Source organism: Tarenaya hassleriana, unplaced genomic scaffold (assembly GCF_000463585.1).
Source record: "Tarenaya hassleriana unplaced genomic scaffold, ASM46358v1 Cleome213, whole genome shotgun sequence".
Taxonomy (NCBI): domain Eukaryota; kingdom Viridiplantae; phylum Streptophyta; class Magnoliopsida; order Brassicales; family Cleomaceae; genus Tarenaya; species Tarenaya hassleriana.
Window position 1 is genome coordinate 49,408 of NW_010965478.1, and position 6,874 is coordinate 56,281.

The following is a 6,874-nucleotide window of genomic DNA, read 5'->3' on the forward strand; positions in this document are numbered from 1 at the left end:
ATAATAGACAATGATTAAATTTAGAAATGGTCACATGAGCATCTGGTCACATGGTCACATGGTCACATGGTCACACGGTACAGTCACATGGTCACATGGTCACACGGTCACACGGTCACACAGTCACATGGTCACACAATCACATGGTCACATGGTCGCATGGTCACATGATCACAAGATTCAATATAGTAACAATGAGTCATACGTTCTTTCAAAGAATAAAAAATATACTATATACAAAAATGAATGAAGAAACATTTCTTTTTTATCTGGAGAGAAGTATGGGAAAAGTACAAATCTTGAAAGAACGTATGACTCATTGTTACTATATTGAATCTTGTGATCATGTGACCATGCGACCATGTGACCATGTGATTGTGTGACCATGTGACTGTGTGACCGTGTGACCGTGTGACCATGTGACCATGTGACTGTACCGTGTGACCATGTGACCATGTGACCATGTGACCAGATGCTCATGTGACCATTTCTAAATTTAATCATTGTCTATTATGAAATATGAACCTGTGACCTTTGACCGTGTCACCTGTGACCATGCAACCATATGATCTATATGACTCTGTGACCCTGTAACCTCTCCGATTGTGACCATGGGATCTAAATCCTCATGTCTTCCATACATCTATCCAAACATCAACACATATGATATTATAACCTATATGACTGTCCTAAATGACCTCGTGACCCAAACTGTCCCATTTAACTCGATTTTAACTATTTCACATCTCAATTGATTACTTGAATGCAAACCCAATATTCTACTTTGAAATCTCCAAAATTTTAAAAACACAAAACCCTAATTTTTATCAGTCAAATCCTGAGCGACACTTCAACTCAACAATAACAAATTTCAAAATCCAACAAATCTGAAAAGTAGTGTTTGTTAACCTAACCACGTGTTCATCTAACTTCGAAATATACATACGTTTCTTATTCTCGATCGAAGATGATGAAGAAGATGAGTACAATGATGATTTTGAAGCCATGTTCTTCGTCCTCGTCGTTACTTCTTGTTTGAATCTCAAATATAATCGGAGATTTGAAGAGAAAACATAAATTTATGAGAGAAATCGAGATTTAAGGCACAAATCGATGAGAGATTGAGAGTTTTGAGAGAGAGAGATGAAATTTAGGAGAGAGAGATGAAACTTAGGAGAGAGAGATGACAGATCGTGACTTAGAGGAAAGAGAAGAGAAAATATTTTTTTTTAATTTTGAATTTTTTAAATTGAAATAAATAGAGGGTTTTTTGTCTTTTCATTAATATGTGAGGATTTTATTGTCTTTTAACATGTTGAAGAGTGTTTTTTGTTTAATTTTTTGTTTTGAGAGTAGTGTTAGAAGTACAAATAGCAGTAAAGGGGTATTCCAGCTATTTCCCCATTTATATCACGTAGCGCATTGTGTAAATATATGCCTCCAAAACCAGGGTATATTTGGGTATCTGTGGGTTTTAGAGATATACTATGATTGTAAATTTATCGAACTAACATGTTTTGATGCACTATAATACATCTGTTAAAAGTGGATGTATAATTGTAACATGGCTGGTTTTATTACACAAACATTTTTTTTTTTGTTAAACGTAAATGTATTACTATGAAAACGTCTTACAAAGGTTCAGGAGTTAAGTCGTCCTTCCCCAGTCTAATGATTATAGCAACCTCAAAATACATACCCAGGATTTGAGAGCAACCTAAAATAAATTCATATAGGATCAAAGTAACGAAACCAAAGTGAAAGTAGTGAATCGCCTAAATGCACGCATTTCCAGTCATGTTTGATTGTCGTTAGTGTCCTCCTTGCCTGCAAACGGATTTCCCGCAGCAGTACCTCCCCCGGTTTCGATGTGGACTCATGTAGCCTTGAGTTTCTCTCCCTCCATATGATGTAAACTGCACCTTGGAATAACAACAACATCATAAGCCTGATGCATGTGTCACCTGATTACACATGTCACCTGAATACGAGTCCAGCCAATGTAGTACACCGTTGAATGTCGAGTGTTGATGTCTCCTAATCGGTGAGTGTGCAAGAAGAGCTGTCCAAATTTCTGAAGAATATTGACACCGAAAAAATAGATGATCCAGATTTTCCGCCTCCATGCTACAAAGTAAACAAGTTGTCTCTACATTCATACCCCAATTCGTCATTCTGTCTCGCGTTGGCAGCCGATTTCTCGCAGCAAGCCACGAGATGAACGAGTGTTTCGGGACAGATTTCGCAAACCAAATAACCCTGTTCCAACTAACTCTTTCCACTCTCGGATTCATCATTCTCCAAGCACGAGCTGTAGAGAAGGATTTGTGTCCATGATTTAAATGAACTTCCGACCAATAAAAAGTGTCCTCAACAACAGATCTAGATGGAATGTCCAGGCCGATAAGTTGAAGTTGTAATTCCAGGTTGCATTCAGATCTCGCTGGAGGCAATAACCATCCCTCATCATCACACACATCCTTCACCATTGCATGTCTCGGCATCCCGAGTTGTTGCGGCCCCATGTCCCCGAAAGCATGAATCAATGACCCTTGGGGGAGCCACGAATCTAGCCAAAACCTGCAGTTCTTCCCATTCCCGACTTTGCATCTCATAAAGCTCCTTGCAGTCCCTCGAAGCTTGAGTAGTTTCCGCCATGACAACCTCCCCTTTCCCCTTGGTTTAAGATCCCAAAAAGAGTTGCTCCCGATCAAGTTTTTATGCACCCATGCTACCCACAAAGATCCACCGCGTGTGAAGAGTAACCATATTAGTTTAAGACAAAGAACCTGATTCCATTCATAGACCCTCCTGATTCCAAGTCCACCAGCCTCTTTCGGAGTACACACCGAGTCCCATGATACTTTCGCCCCTTTGGCCGAGGATGGTGCCCCCGTCCATAAGAATGCAGAGCATAAACGTTCAACTTCCTTAATACAGGATTTCGGAAGGATAAAAGCCGATGCCCAAAAATTTATAAGGCTATAGATGACCGATTTGATCAGTTGAAGTCTACCAGCAAAAGATAAGAACCTGGAAGTCCATGCGCAGATCTTCAAACGGATGGAGTCTGATAGCCGGGCACAATCTCTTGAGCTCAGCTTCGAGCCAGTAAGCGGGAGACCCAGATATTTAATCGGTAGCTTGGAGAATGAGACACCAAGTTCCTCAGCAAGTCGCAGTCCCAGGGATTCACTGTCTCCATCTAGGAAAATTGTTGTCTTGGTTTTATTTAGTTGCAGTCCTGTAGTAAGATAGAAATTCTTAAAAGTCTCAAAAATCACGTCCAAAGATCCCCGTGAGTAGTCCGAGAACACCAACACATCATCTGCAAACATAAGGTGAGATATAACCGGATTTCTGCAGTTCAGTGGAAGTGTAATTCTGTGATGTCGAACCTCCATATCCAATAGACACGATAATGTTTCCATCACAAGCGCAAATATGTACGGAGATATGGGGTCCCCCTGCCTGATTCCTCTCTGTCCCTTGAAATAACCAACAAGTTCCCCATTGAGTGAGATAGAATATGTGGGTGTAGTTATGCATTCCCGAATCCACATGATGAACCGTTCAGGAAAATCTAGAGCTCGCAAAATGCGGATGACAGTTTCCCAATGAACCGTGTCAAAGGCTTTGCTCAGATCAATTTTGATCATAACTTTCTTTGGCATCCCTCTTGTGGTAAATCCCGTTGTAAGCTCAGTAGCCAAAAGAACATTCTCAATAAGGGACCGGCCAGGAATGAAGGCAGATTGATTTGGGGATGTTAACTCCGGAAGAGCCTGTTTCAATCTCATGGCTAATAATCTGGAGACGATTTTGTAAATAGTATTACAACAAGAAACTGGCCTATAATCCTTCAATTGCACAACATTCTTTATCTTCGGTATCAATGAGATAGCAGTTGCATTCCATTGTTTTAGCAAGGAACCTGAATGAAAAAACTCCATGACAGCAGCTGTAACATCTACTCCCACCGTGTCCGGGGAATTGGTAAAAAATTCTGAGGGATAACCGTCAGGCCCTGGAGCTTTACCTCGGGGTAGAGAGAACACAATGTCTTTGATTTCAGATTCCGTAGGAATTCTTTCCAGGGCTATCCTCAAACTCAGACTGCAACTTTTCTGTAGTAAACCCTTGAATTGATCCACTGACCAGCAACAAATGTTGTCATCCTTTGAACCCAAAATATTCTGGAAGTGTTGCACTGCAAGCTTCTTCAGGGCTTTTGCTTCATATACTCCTCTGTGAAAGAATCTTGAATTCTGATCACCCTCCGCTAACCACCGAATTCTGGACTTCTGCTTAAGAAAGGTCTCCTCAGCTTCAGCTAGGGTTGTCCATTTAGACCGCAATTGTGTTTCCAATTCCGCTGCCTGAACTGAAGGATTCTGCAGAAAAGAAGCCTGGGCCATTTTTAGCTCCTCCATTGAGTGTTGGACCCGCTCCTGGATTTTGCTGTAGGCCGAGCGATTCAACTCTCTCAGCACCCCCTTTAATCTTTTGAGCTTATGAGATAGCTTGAACATGTGAGATCCTTGTATCGTTGGGTTATTCCAAGAATCTGAGACTCGACTCCCAAATTCGGCATGTTTTGTCAAGTGTAAAAAGAACTTGAAATTCCTTTTCCTCCTTCGATTATTAATATCTCCCAGTTCTACGATGCAGGGTGTATGATCCGAAGGAGTAGGCGGTTCAAATATGGCATGGGAGTTAGGATAAGCTAGCAACCATTGATCATTGACAAGAGCCCTGTCCAACTTTCTCGCAATCGGGTTCTCTTGACAGAAATTTGTCCATGTGAGAAAAAGGCCACTGGCTGCAAGGTCAAATAATCCAGAAGCATGAATACATTCTTGGAATTCAAACATACCAGTATTAGGGACAAAGGGAGAGGTTGGAGAGACATGTTCCCCCGGCCGTAATATCTGGTTAAAGTCGCCTAAGATCAGCCATGGTCGTGTCGACATCAAAGGGTGCTTCGACAGCTCCAAGATCTCCTTCCACAACAGTTTTCTTTCCGTCGAGGTATTCCTAGCATAAACCACTGAGACTGTAACATATGAATCAGAAGAGGGGTCAAGCACACCGCATGTAATCAACTGTTCGGATGTTGTATAGACGTTGACCAGCAAAGCAGGATCCCATATGAACCAAATTCTGCCAAGTTCGGAGTGTGAGTAGTTGTGATGGAGACGCCAATTCGGTGCTAAGAAGTCAACAATCCTCTTCGCCTGCTTGTCGCATCGGACTTTTGTTTCAATCAGACCACCGAACAATGAATTATGAGTTTTGATCAAATCTTTAACAGCCCTCTGCTTGAAAGCGCCATTTAGGCCTCTCGTATTCCAACAAAAAGCTCTCATTTATTCTTTCTTCTTCCAAAATGACAAAATATCCAAAAACATTCCTGGGTAGTAGCAAGTCACTGAAATCTGCCCCTTGCCTTCCGAGCTTTTCCGATCACAGTAAAATCGGACAGATCCCGGGAGGTAGTGGCAGCACGTGAACGTAAAACTCTTTGGGCTTCCATAATAAACTGATCTTCACTATCAAACTGATATCTAGCTGGAGATGGACCAGTACTTTTCTTTGGTGAGGCCTTGACATGAGGCAGAGGACTTTGGGCATTACCCAATTCCTTAGGTTGAGGCGAGTGGGTGGGGGTTTTTATCGAGTCCTGGGGAGACGATGGGATCACAGGAACTGTCGTAGCGGAGACAGGGCCCGCTACCAGGGTAGGTACTTGACTAAGGCAAATATCACTGGCAATCTGGGACTGAGATGAGGTGGCTGCCGTATGTGAATGATCAATTGTAGTAATTACTGTGGTATTATCATGAGGTCTCTCTTCTACTGATACTTGCGGTATCTGTGCGTCAGTATCGGTGGCAGCTATCTCCGTGGAGTTTGATGTGGTGGCTTTTTCAGATACAAGGGCCTCATTCTGAGGGATAACGGCCGACGACAAGCAGCTTTGTGGTTTGTGCCCGAATTCACCGCACCTCGAGCATTTAGGAGGGGTCCAGGGGTAGCTTGCTGTGATTAATATCACCGAGCCCTGTTCATCTTCAATCTCCACTATATGTGGCAGGGGAGAATCCAATTGCACCTCGATTTTGACCTTTGGCTCGCCAATGCTCAGGGGATCAAGTCTCATTTTGTCAGTATGCAGAGGTTCACCAATCCCCGACGCTATGTAGCTGATTCCTTTCAGAGAATATAGCTCAGCCGGAATATTTGATAAGTTGACCCAGATTGGTGCAGATTTCAGTTCCGTTTTCCTCAGAGCATCTGTAGTAGCCCATTCAGATACCGTGAACATTACATCAGCTGCTCTCCATAATCCTACTTCCAATACCCATTCCCTTGTGGAAAGGTCCGGTATATGAAACAAACAGGAGGTGTTATTGATCCGTCTTACATGGATCTTCGACTTCCTTCCCCATATTGGATTAAGGATTTGGAAGAGTTTAGAGCCAGAGGGGGACACACCGTAGAAGTGCCCTACCAAATAACCAGTCCAATTCCGAGATGCCTCTATCAACACTGAGCTAGGGACGCGAATACGCGGGTTACCCTCAGCAGTAAGCTTTGGAGTAGCGAGTCGACTTAGGTTTCTAGAACTGGCTCGGAGCCTTTCGGCCCATGGATAACTGGCCTTTAGAGTAGGAGGATTACCTTGTTGGATCTCCGAAGTGGTGTGGGGGTTAGATCTATCAGCTTGGGTCTGGTTTAGCTGAGGAGGGGCCGGAGTCGAGCTCTGTGCATCCGTCGGAGCCTTCGGTGAAGAGGATTCCGTACGCACAGACCTCGATCTGGGTAGAGGGGGAAAATCACAGGGCAGAGGACCAAGATCTTCGTGAGTCTG